We start from the raw sequence: 12,165 nt of genomic DNA on the forward strand, positions 1-12,165 counted from the left end.
CACAGACCTTGCCCCTCTTTCCTGCCTTTTTTATATTTAAGAAAAAGATTACAGCTGGCAGGAAGGTCTCCACCAGCAATTCAGAGGCAAGAGAATATGGCTCTGAAGTCTTCTCCTGCCTCACAGTTGGGGGGAACCCTTTTATAACCTCATTGTCCAAACAGGAAAGTGGGTTTACCAGCGTCAGCCTCGACTACCAACATGGTCTTTGGTACATGGCAAGTACTCAGTCATAGGCCTCACCCTGGGTTTGGGAACTCTTCTCAACTGAGCATGAGGACCTGATCCCTCCTGACATGGCAGCCAGAGGTGGGTTTCCAGGTAATATGAAGGATGAGAATTTGGAATGGGTCCTAACCTGGAGTTTTTCACAAAGCTTTCCTGCCTTTTGGGATCAGAGTTAAGAAGAGAAGCATGTCTTTGACCCCATGGCACAGGAGGCAGGTGCCCATGGGGGGATCTCAGAATAGTCCATGACTCCAGGAGACGTTAGGGCCAGCCTCAGGTCTTAGACACCTATCCCTTGGGAGAGTAGCCCCTCAGTGTCTATGGAGGATGAACTCTGAGACCACGAAAGATAACAGACCCCACCAATGCTCAAGTGTCTGATACGGAATGGCTAACTCAGGGAGCTAGAATGGTGATGGCAAACAAAGCCACCCCAGTCAGTGACTTCTGAGTTCATTGTGTCATGCCAAAGAAGATTAAGGAGATAGAGACAAAAAGGGAGAGACGTGAACATGATTTTATGAAGGAAAATGAGAAACACCTTCAGAGGGTAGGAGGGGCTCTGAGAGAGGGCTATCATGTCGTACCAGCTGGCAGGATTTTATAGTTCCTATGATGAAAAGTGGGTGAGACTGAGATCATCTCATCGTTATTGGGATTTGTCTTTCTTTTTTCATCTTTCTTTCTTTCTTTCTTTCTTTTTTTTTTTTTTTTTTTGCAAATTTCAGACTGAGCCAGTAGGAGTCCACTTGTGCTATGCATGTGCCCTTGGCCCAAACCCCCAACCTAAGATTTATTTGTCCACTGGGGGGAAAGGAACCTGTACAGCATGCTCTAGTTCATGGCTCACCACAGCCCTGGTCTTACTGACTAAGGAAAGTTGGCTCCTATCTCAGAATGGTCTCTTTCTCTCTCTTCTTTTTTCCCTTCTCCCATTCTTCCTCTCTCCCCTCCTATGGCTTCCCCCTCTCCCTCCCCCCTCCTTCTCCTTTTACTCTTCTTCCTCCATGTTCCTCTCCCCTCCTCCTTCCCTTCATCTTTTTTCTTTTTTTTTTTAAAAGATTTATTTATTTATTTTATGTATATGAGTACAATGTCACTCTCTTCAGATACACCAGAAGAGGTCATCAGATCCCATTAAGGATGGTTATGAGCCCCCATGTGGTTGCTGGGAATTGAACTCAGGACCTCTGGAAGAGCAGTCAGTGCTCTTAATCGCTGAGCCATCTCTCCAGCCCCCTCCCCTTCTTTTCTTCATCTTTCTCCTCCTCTCCTTCATTCTTTTCTCTCTCTCCTCCTTTCCCTTCTGCCTCCTCCTCCTCTTCCTCTTTCTACACATTCGTTTTTGTTAAGTGTACTCTTAGGGGTAGATTTTTGGAGTGTGTTGTGATCCATGTTTTCTGCTTTTCAAAGTGTTTTTTACATTTCACTCCCACCGATTACATAAGATGATTCTGGTCACCTTATATCCCTTGCCAGAAATCTTTTCAGTCTTAGCCAAATTTCCAGGCACCTTTTTTGGGGACATGGTCCCAGACTGCTTATTTTTTTCATCTGTTGTAATGGTTCCAGTGGTCACAGCTGATTGTCTTGGCCTGACTCCCAACCTGAAGGCACTTTACTGTAGGATGAACAGTGCACTCCTCCTGAGGGTGATCTAAGCCCTGCCCATAAAGCCAGTGGAGCGGCTTACTAATGAGAGGCACCTGCTAAAGAGTGGCACCAAGTCCTCTATAGTAATCTGTTTCTACTGTGAGTCACCCAGGGCTATAGACTACAGGAGTTATAAAGAAAGGTGGCTTAAGGGCTACAGAAATGACAAAATAAGTAAGAGCATTTGCTGCTCTTACAGAGGATCCAGCTTCAGTTCCCAACATCCACATGGCCACTCACAACAGTCAGTAATTCCAGTCCAGGGTGTCCAGTACTCTCTTCTTCCTTAGGTACCATATGCCATGGTGTTTATACTTACATACAGGCAAAACACTCAGATACATAGAGTTTTAAATAAGGAAGGGAGGGAGGGAGGGAGGAAGGCAGACTTATTTTGATTCACAGTTCTGAAAGTCCATCCAAGATCACATGTCTGCAACTGTTGATGACCTTCTTGCTGGCAGCGTCCTTAAGCAACAAAGAACTTCATGTGGTGAGATGGGAGAAAGAGTGTGTAGATATGAGTGTGTGTGTGTGTGTGTGTGTGAGAGAGAGAGAGAGAGAGAGAGAGAGAGAGAGAGAGAGAGAGAATATGCACACTTGCGTATTCTCTCTGTCTTCTTGTAAAGCCAGTAGGTTTCAATCATGAGGTCTTCACCTAATGACCTTATTTAACTCTAATCTCCTCCCAGGGGCCACAATTTGGACACATGGTCAGATTGCTTCCATCCTCTTAATAGAATGAGGATTGTTTTAAGACCTGAAACTACAGGGAACATATTCAAACCATATCCAAACTACAGCATGATTCAGTCAAAGCCTGTCTCTAGATCCTGCACTGTCAGGGAATTAGTAACATAGATCAAGACTGTAGTAGGACCCAGATTCTCCTCAGTGGGATACCTGGAACCTGGGGGATTTGTGGGGTTGAAGCATCAACTTCCCCTCTTGTGCCTTTTCTACTTCCCACCTGTGTCTTGGAGGCAACCTCACTGGGAAGCATTTGGCTGCCACAACACACAAAGGCTCTCAAATGTATGCTCATGCCCTAGTGATTAATAACACCTATTCCCTGAGAAGCATTCCAAAATTTGTAGTCATCTTTTGTGCTGTGTTTTCTGAGCCAGTACATATATCAAAATTCAACTACAGAGCTAGCGAGACAGCTCAGTGGGTAACAGTACTTACCACCAAGAATGATGACCCAAGTTCAATTCCGGGGCCTACATGATAGAAGGAAAGAACCAACTCTTGCAGGTTCATCTCTGGCCCCTGCATGGGTGCCATGACATGTAAGTAAATATTTGTAATTTGATTCTTCTATTAGAGGCTGGAGAAAAGGCTCAGCTGTTAAGAGTAAGTACCACACTTGCAAAGGACCCAAGTTTGGTTGCTAGCACCCATGTCAGGTGGCTCACAACCATCTGTAACTCCAGCTCCAGGAGACCTAACACATGTTTCTGGCCTCCTTGGGTACCGCACTCACATGTGCACAGACCACATTCCACATATGCATATAAAAATAGATTTAAAGTTCAGCTATTGACAAACAATGAAATAGACGAGACTGGAATTCAAGAGTCCTAAAAGAGGAGAGATGGGCCCTGGATGTAAGTCAGCAAGGCTAATCAGGGTTTACATGAGAAAGAAGGTGTCAGTTCTCCATCTCCCAGACTCCCTCTCCCTGTGAGATTCTGTTAAAATGTCAGCAGAGTCCAACATCCTTCTTGATCTTTCTAAGACTCTCCAATGGCTATTTATAATCTCCGACCACCCCTGGACCACCCTGTTTCTATTTCCAGGATGCTTCATCCAGTGTAGCATGAACCAAGGAATGTGGCACATACCTGTTATAACAGCACTTGGGAGGTGGAAGGAGGAAGGATCTAAGCTCAAGGTCATCCCAGCCACATAGCAGGTTCAAGGCCAGCCTGGGCCACACAAAACCATATTAAAAAATATTAAGGGGGAAGGTTGCTATTTGATTAATGATTGTCTATTTTGAGACAGGGATTCATGTAGCCCAGGCTAGCTTTAAATGCACTGTGTAGTCAAAGCTGGCCTTGAGCTCTCAACTCTCCTGCCTCTACTTCCCAAGTGGTAGAATTACAAGTGCCACCACACAGAGCTATAATGTCATATTAAATCAACCAAGTCTTCTGCACAGATCCTGACAGGAAACTCTGGATTTCTTTCAGCCTCGGCCTCCATTGCAATCTAAGCCACAATCATCATTAACCTGGGTACCAGTGCCAGGCCAGCCTCTCTGCCCTCCCTTCACTGAGGATCCACCAAGTCCCAGGGATGTCCATCCTCACTGTTCTCATTACTCTACAGAGAAGTGACTTTGCTGATAGCTGTTTATGAGAGAAGCTTCTGGGCGTGCCTGGCCCTATCTTTGTGCGAAGTGTCTACTGATTTATCCCAAAGAGGCTTGTGGTGTTCCCACTGGGCCAGAAACTGTGTAGTCTCATAGATGAATGTCAGGTTCAAGGATGAGAACACCCAAAGCCCACTTGGCCTGGGTATGTAGGGAGATACCTTATCCTCTGCCTCACAATGGTTCAGTCTTGGATGGGAAGAGCTTCTAGAACCTCTCAAACTGAACATTTTGTCCCCCTCCCCCCAGCAGCCACTTTTCTCTGGCAGTTACAGGCCTGGGTGGGAACAGTTTTCTAGAAGTATCTTAGAGATGCCAGATCAGAATGGGAAGTCATGGGTACAGCCCGGTGGAGGGGAGGGCGGTGGGAGCTGGAGGAGATGCCGACTAGACATTCCAGAGAGAAGAGGCCTCAGCACCAAGGCAAGGAGGCTGGGTGGCTGCACGTGAGGGGACAGCCTGGCCAAACCACACAGGTACTCTTTTCCAGACCTGAAGGAGTCTGGAAAAGATTCTGACTAACAGGATTGGGCATAAAGACCAGTCATGGACAGTTCCTTAGTGGGGAGGGAAAGGCTCCATTTAACAGAACAGCGATGGAGGTAGATTCCACATCCCACAGGCAAGTGAACAGCTGAGTGTTTCATCTCAGCAACAGGCTTCTCCCGGCTGAAGGCTGATGCTGAGGTTCATTCAGAAATGGGTCTCCTGGAATTATACAAATGTGGGCTCTAGAGTGGTGGTTTGCAGGCCGGTGCCTGGTTCCTATGACAAATATTTCCCAGTGCTCCCTTCTCTGAATAGAAATGAAATTCATAAATAACCTAACCTGTGTGCACATATGCCTTTAAACAGATGGAAAAAAATCAATGTAATATCCTAACTACACCATGAAGGAAAAAATGAAAAATAATTTATAATAAAATAATATGAACTTCAGGATGCAGGGTGCAAATTGACTGTAGGAGGTAGATAGCATTTCATGGCCCCACACTTGCTCCTAGAGAAGTAACCGTGAGGACCATAGCAGCCCCAAGGACAGTGGACACAGGTGGCTGTGAAGCTGACTCAGACACCACGAGCCGCCCTCTTGCCAATGACATGAATTAGGCACCGAGTCCTGGCAAGACGCCAAACAAAACAAAGGACAATCTTTTCTCTGAATACACAATAGTCTCGTTCCCAGAAAATTCTGTGTATATAAGAAGCATGAAAGATTACTTCGTGTTTATATATAAACAGGTCACACTCGTGCACACACAGATGCACACAGCTATTGTGACCAACAAGATGTCCTTGCAGATCTCCCAGAATCCTCTGAGGAGCTGACTGGGACAGCAATTGTTCTTTGAGCCACCTGTATGGTAGCAGCCACAAAGAGCAGAGGGTAGGGGCCAATTTCCAGTGGCTGGGAAGCAGGTAGGAAGACCTTGGGAGTGGGTCCTGGGGAATAGCATCAGAGCAGAGCTAACTAGAAGTATCTGGCTGCTGATAACTTCCCTGAGATGTTCTGGACAGAACAAAGTGTGTGTTCTGTGAGAATTTTGGAAGCTGGGCTATCTCCCCCCTCTCCACAGTCACACCATCCACAAGTCAATTATATACATAGTGAATGGTCAATAAAAATGACATTCATACCTCTTAGTCACCAGGAACTGGGACTACACCATCCACAAGTCAATTATATACGTAGTGAATGGCTAATAAAAATGATGCTTATACCTCTTAGTCACCAGGCACTGGGGCCCACCTTCAACTCATATAGCCTTCAATGAGTCCTGGGAGTCAGAGCCTGCACTCAACACCATCTATAATGAGAACATTAACAAACTGGGGATATAGCTCACAGGTAGAACTCTCTTGTTTAGCAAATCCAAAGCCTTGTATTTGATTACCACCACCACCACCTCCACCCCCATCCCCACTGCCACAACCATCAACACCACCACAACCGCCACAGAGCAACAGAATGGGAGGTAGGGCTAACTGAAGCCTGGAGAAGCAACTCCTCGCCCATGGCCAGGCAGTTTTTGCCAGAAGAGCTAGAGAACAAACTCAGGGCTTTGGGCATACTAGACAGCACTCTACCAATCAAGCCACACCCCCAACTGATAAATAAAATAGCCTTTTAAGGGCTAGGGCTGTAGCTCAGTGGCAGAGCTCTTGCCTCAAATCAAAAAGGCCATGGGTTCGATCTCAAAAAAATAAATAAAAGGACCTGGCATGGAACAAAGTCCATAGTCTCAGCGATCTAGCAGCCCAAGGCAGGAGGATTGTTGGAGTCTAAGTATTTTAGATCTTGTTTCAAAATAAAATTAACACACTTTTGTTATCCTGGAAGTCTAGCATGCAGATGAGAGAGAGAAAAGGAAACAAAGCTGTCATTCTGTGCCCCTGGTGAGTCTCACTGTAAACATCTTATTGTCTGGCCTCTTTTTATGAATGTGAATGTTCTAATCAATATGAGATCCTACTGTCTGCTGTCAGTAACAGCTCCAGCCTCTTCCTGCCAACCCATCTATATCTTTCTTCTTTAAAACTATTTATCTGATTAAAAAAATATGTGTTCGTATGTTCATGTCTCCATATATGTGAACCACATGTGCTCAGGTGCCCAGATATCCAGACAGATACCTGGAGGCCAGACGGATCTCCTGAAGGATAGAATGATCCCTAGAGGCTACACAGATTCCCTGGAGGCCAGATAGATTCCCTGGAGGCTATACAGATGCCCTTGAGGCTACACAATCTCCTGAGTCTGGAGTTGTGGACAGTTGAGACAGTTGTTGTGGGTTCTGGGAACCTAACACTGGTCCTCAGGCTTAGGGCTTGCTAAGCAAGCAAACCACTTCTCCAGCCCTCAGCTATATCTCTTTATTTCACAGTCTACACTCAAGTTCCTTCATTGTCCCCAATTATCTCTCATTTTGATTGCTGGAAATATTGGTCCTCTTGGCAGCACAAGGCCTCAGGGGATGAGCCTTCAAGTCTGGGCTTTACCAGTCCCTGTGTTATAAAGATCTGGAGGACTGAACCAGTTACATCACAGATTCTAGAATCCCCTGGGGAGTGGATGCCTGGGCTTGTCTGTGAGGGATCATCGTAATTCTGTTAATTGATGTGGAAAGACCCATTTTGCCATGGGCAGGACCGGTCCCAGGCAGGGGTCCTGGACTTCATGAATAGGGGTCTGAAGAACAACACTCATCTTGTCTCTTACTATGGATGAGACATGACTAGCTGCTCTGAGCTCCCTTGATTTCTCCACCATGGAGGATCATACTTAAACTGTGAGCCAAGATAAACCCTGTTTCACCTAAATTGCTTCTGTTAGAGTGTTTTAACCAGTGACAGGAAATGACGGTAAGTTTCACTTTGGGACTCAATTATTTAGTTCATCCTATTCCTTGTCTGCTACACTTACAGGTGGGAGCTGTTGGTATATTGGTCACGATGGCAACATATCTGACAGTTTAAAGGGAAGAAAGGCTGATTTGGGCTCATGGTTTTGGAGGGTCCAGTTTATTGTGAGGTAAGTCAGGTCTGAGGCATCCGGCATGTGTGATGGTGACTGCTGACATGGGACAGTTCCTGAGACAGTGAGCTAGATGGGAAGTGGGTAATCTTCAAAGACCCAGTGGACCACTTCTGTCAGCCAGGCCCCAGCTCCTAAAAGCTTCATAGAACCACAAACCAGGTCCCGACCATTCAAATCATGAGGCTACAAGGAAACTTTCAGATACAGGCATAGGCCTGTTCTTCTGGCCTACTTGGGAGGGCGAGCATGAGGAGCACAGTTTCAAGACCCTGTCTCTAAATACCATGGTAAAAAGAGATCTGTGAACATAGCTAAGTGCCTGGCCTGGCTTCCATCCCCAGTGCTGTGGTAGAGGGTCTGGGGGTGGGGAAACTACAATTTAACACTTATGTACATAACAATACAGTTGGTGGCATCTCCTACTCACATTCCTGGGGAGACAGAATGAGAGAGACACATCCCAGCTGTGAGGCCCTTTAAACTTCTTGCTTGGGTTTTACAGCACAGGAACTGAGGACCTAAGAGCAGTCTCTAGACCCTCAAATCCTTGCATTTTAGCAAGGGTCTTTTTCCCCATCCCAGCCCCCACACGGAACCTGTTTGGAACGTCTGTACAGGGCCAAGATGCATGAGAATATGAACCTCATTTCAAGAAAACTGAGATTCCCAGAGCAAAGCGGCCAGAGTTAGGATACCCTCTCTCTTTCCCCCTGAGCCCGGCCTCAGGACTCTGCAACCTTCTCCATCTGAGCATCTGGCTTTAGAGAGCTGTGGACCAGGCCTGTAGGCCAGCTCCCAGCCCCCCCCCCCCCAAACACTGTTATCCAGTGAAAGCCCTGCACCTATCCTTGCTTTTTAGAGAGACCAGCTTTGTACTGGCATGGGGTTGTGGACACAGCTGTCAGGCCCCCAGGATATGCCAGCTCAGCAAGGCTCAGGGTCTCCCTGGGAAGGAGGGGCCTTACTACAGACAGCAGAGGACACTGGACCGGAAGCTCTGACCCCACTTCCCAGCAGCATCTGTTTTTTACTTTGGAGTAAACCTAGCCTCAGAATCTGGAAGGCAGTTCCACACCATACATACACACATACACCAACCAACCCAGGGATCTTGCTCCTCCCCTGCTAGTTTTTAATCAGTTTCCACCCCTCCATGTTAACCACATACTTCATGGCTGCCTGATGCAAGCCACGTACTCACTAATAAGGGCTGGAGACATGATCAGTTGATAAGGTGTAAGCAAAGGACCAGAGCTCAAATCTCAGAACCTACATAAAAAAGGTCAGGCCTTTTTGATAGTTCTTACTTGGAATCCCAACACTGGGGTCAGGAAGGTCTCCGGGGCTCATTAGCCAGCCCTACTAACCTACTTGATGAGTTCCAGGACAGTGACAGACTCAAACAAAAATGGTGGATGGTACCTGAGGAACAACACCTAAGACTTTCCTCTGATCTCTACACACAGGTGCACACACAAGTACACACACACACACACACACACACACACACAAGCGAGTAACTGAATTACTTACTTTTCTGTTGCTGTGATAAAAACACCATGACAAGTCGACTTACAGAAGAAGTTATTTGGATTTTGGTTCTAGAGGGACGAGGGTCCACAATGGCAGAGCAGAAAGAAGCATGACAACAGATTACAGACATGGTGGTGGTGGTAACAGACATCTGAAAGTTCACAGATAGACCCAGAAGCACAAAGCAGAGAGAGCAAACTGGGAGTGTCCACAGGGTTTTTGCTCTCAAGGCCTACCCCCAGTGATGCTGAGGTCCCTCCAACAAGGCTGCACCTCCTGTACCTCCTCAGACAGCACTAACAATTGGGAATCAAGAGTCCAAATGCCCAGAAAAACAAACAAACAAACAAATAACAACAACAACAACAACAACAACAACAAAAGAGTCCAAATGCCTGAGACTAGGAGGGACCTTTCTCATTCAATCCACCACAGAAATGGAGACAGAAAATTGGCCAGTAGATCTTTCTTTACTTCAGCTCCTATGAATGATAAGACTCTGGCTGTTAATTAAGAGAATTGAGGGGGCAGAACTCCTGCTTCTCTGAGGTAACTGTGGACCACACCCTGATCTGTGCATCTGATACAGAGATTATTTAATCTGCATGGCACAGGCAGTAATTGTTATTGTTGTCCCCTTCTACAGATGAGGAAACTGAGGCCCAGAGAAGTTTAGGGGCCTATCTAAGTCCACATACATGATGAGATAGAGCTAAGTTGTTTCATTTTGATGTAATGAAGTGAAGAATCTCTACCCTTAGACTAAGACTTGACCACAACCCTCAAAATGCTAGATATAATCACTGGACACCCACAGGGAAATCTGCTGTTCAGTCTTTGCCTTTAGGCTAAGCCTTTAAATTCTCAGAGGAAAGAAAAATCATTAAGCTGAATATCTATCTCCAGCTTAGTCTAAAAATGTGTGTTAGGCAGCTAATGCTGCCTTGATGCTGCCTAACCAACATCCCAAAGCTGGTTGGTTTAAAACAGCATTCTGGTATTCTCACTCTCTACAGCACAGTCTCACTTGGCTGCAGGGCTGTGCTCCAGGAAGCAGATATTTCCATTTTTTCAGTGAAAAATACCTGAAGAATAGGTTCGAGGATGAAAGTTTCTTTGTCTTTGGCTGGAATCACTGCTTTGGGACACAAGAAGAGATAACGACATGACCTCAGGGGAATGAGGGAAAAAAAAAAAAACCAAAAACCAAAACAAAACAACGGGTGTTCATCTCTAGAAGACAGAAGAGAATCCCTGAAACAGGGCTTCCCTCTTCTTTCTTCCCAGCTCTCAGATGGTATGGCTCACATCAGAGACAGGGCATCCTCCCTAGTTAACCCACTCTGAAGTGTCCTTCCAGGCACATCCAGAAGTGCTTGGCTATTCCCCTCAGAGCTTCTCAGGCCAGCATGGCCACAGGCACAGCACAGAGCTCTGTCTCTTCCTGAGGCCCTGTATCAGCCAATAGTGTGCATGTGTGCATTTGAGAGCTTATTGTGGAAATTGGCTCACATGACTCTGGAGGCCAAAGAGTCTCACAATGCGCCACCTGCAAGCTGCTGAGCCAGACAAGCTAGGTATATGCTTTAGCCTGAGAGCAGATGAACAAGAATCAGAAGTGTGGATATCCAAGAGTAGGAGGAAGTGTCAGCTTGGCTGAAGAGGAGAGAACTTACCCTTCCTTCTCCTTCCTTCAGTTCAGGCCCTTGGGGGACTGGCTGTTGTCCACCCCAACTGGTGAGGTGGCCTGCTGGGCAGCCTTGACTATCAATTGGGGTAGATTTACCTAAAAGACAAGCCTCTAAGCACATCTGAGGAAGTTTCCAGACTAGGTTTACTGAGAAGGGAAGACAAATCCAAAATTGGGTAGCACCATCCCGTGGGCTGGGGTCTTGGACTGAATAAAAAGGAGAAAGTGAGGTGAGCATCAACATCCATCTCCTGCTCTCTGAAGCTGCATGCAGTATAACCAGCTACCTCACACTTCCCCCATGAAGCCTCAAACCGCGAGCCAGAATAAACCCTTCCCTTTTTAAAAGAGATTTATTCATTTTATATATGTTAATACATTTCAGACATACCAGAAGAGGACATCAGATCTCATTACAGATGGTTGTGAGCCACCATGTGGTTGACTGGAAATTGGACTCAGGACCTCTGGAAGAGCAGACAGTGCTCTAACTGCTGAGCCGTCTCTCCAGCCCCAAACCTTTCCCTTCTTAAGTTGTTTTTGTTGGGTATTTTGTGAGAGCAACAACAATAAAAATAATAACTTCCCAGGGGTGAGCATCTAGAGAGTCCAGTGCTAATCTCTTCCAGAGACCCCTTTACAGACATGCCTACTAATGGGGTCCATCAGTTATCTGGGCATTCCTTAGTCCAATCCAGTTCACCCACACAATGAACCATCCCAGACTCAGGCTGACAGGCGGCAGCCATATGGGATCTGTTTAGCTTCTGCCGACTTTTCAGTTCACTGCTCAGTACAAACTACATAGTAAGGTCGCAGTCAGGGGCTGAAGGAACATCCACCCCCCACTAAGCCACTGGCAACGGAGTAGGTGCAATGGAACTCTAAAGAGGTGGAGAACTGGGATCAAGTCTGCAACTTCCACAGAAGGGACGTGTCAGGGCTGTGCTGCCTAGCCTGTGGCCGAATATTAGATGTGAAATCTCCAAAAGCTGATGAGGTCTTGGGTCCTTCGTGTGTGTGTGTGTGTGTGTGTGTGTGTGTGTGTGTGTGTGTGTGTAAGTCAGAGGACAACCTCAGAGTACAAGTTTGTGCCACCATGCCTGTCTTCTTTTTATGTGGGTCCTAGGGATGAAAGTCAGG

The 12,165-nt window shown here is 46.4% G+C and overlaps 1 long non-coding RNA gene across 1 annotated transcript; it reads left to right on the forward strand.

The window, feature by feature from the left end:
- The first annotated feature begins 6,513 nt into the window (after positions 1 to 6,513).
- On the forward strand, positions 6,514 to 11,611 carry LOC143438129 (uncharacterized). Its single transcript, XR_013107173.1, has 3 exons — positions 6,514 to 6,658; positions 7,688 to 7,793; positions 11,408 to 11,611. It is a non-coding gene; the product is annotated as an uncharacterized LOC143438129 (long non-coding RNA).
- Positions 11,612 to 12,165: the final 554 nt, after the last annotated feature.

The sequence above is a fragment of the Arvicanthis niloticus genome, chromosome 1 (assembly GCF_011762505.2).
Source record: "Arvicanthis niloticus isolate mArvNil1 chromosome 1, mArvNil1.pat.X, whole genome shotgun sequence".
NCBI lineage: Eukaryota > Metazoa > Chordata > Mammalia > Rodentia > Muridae > Arvicanthis > Arvicanthis niloticus.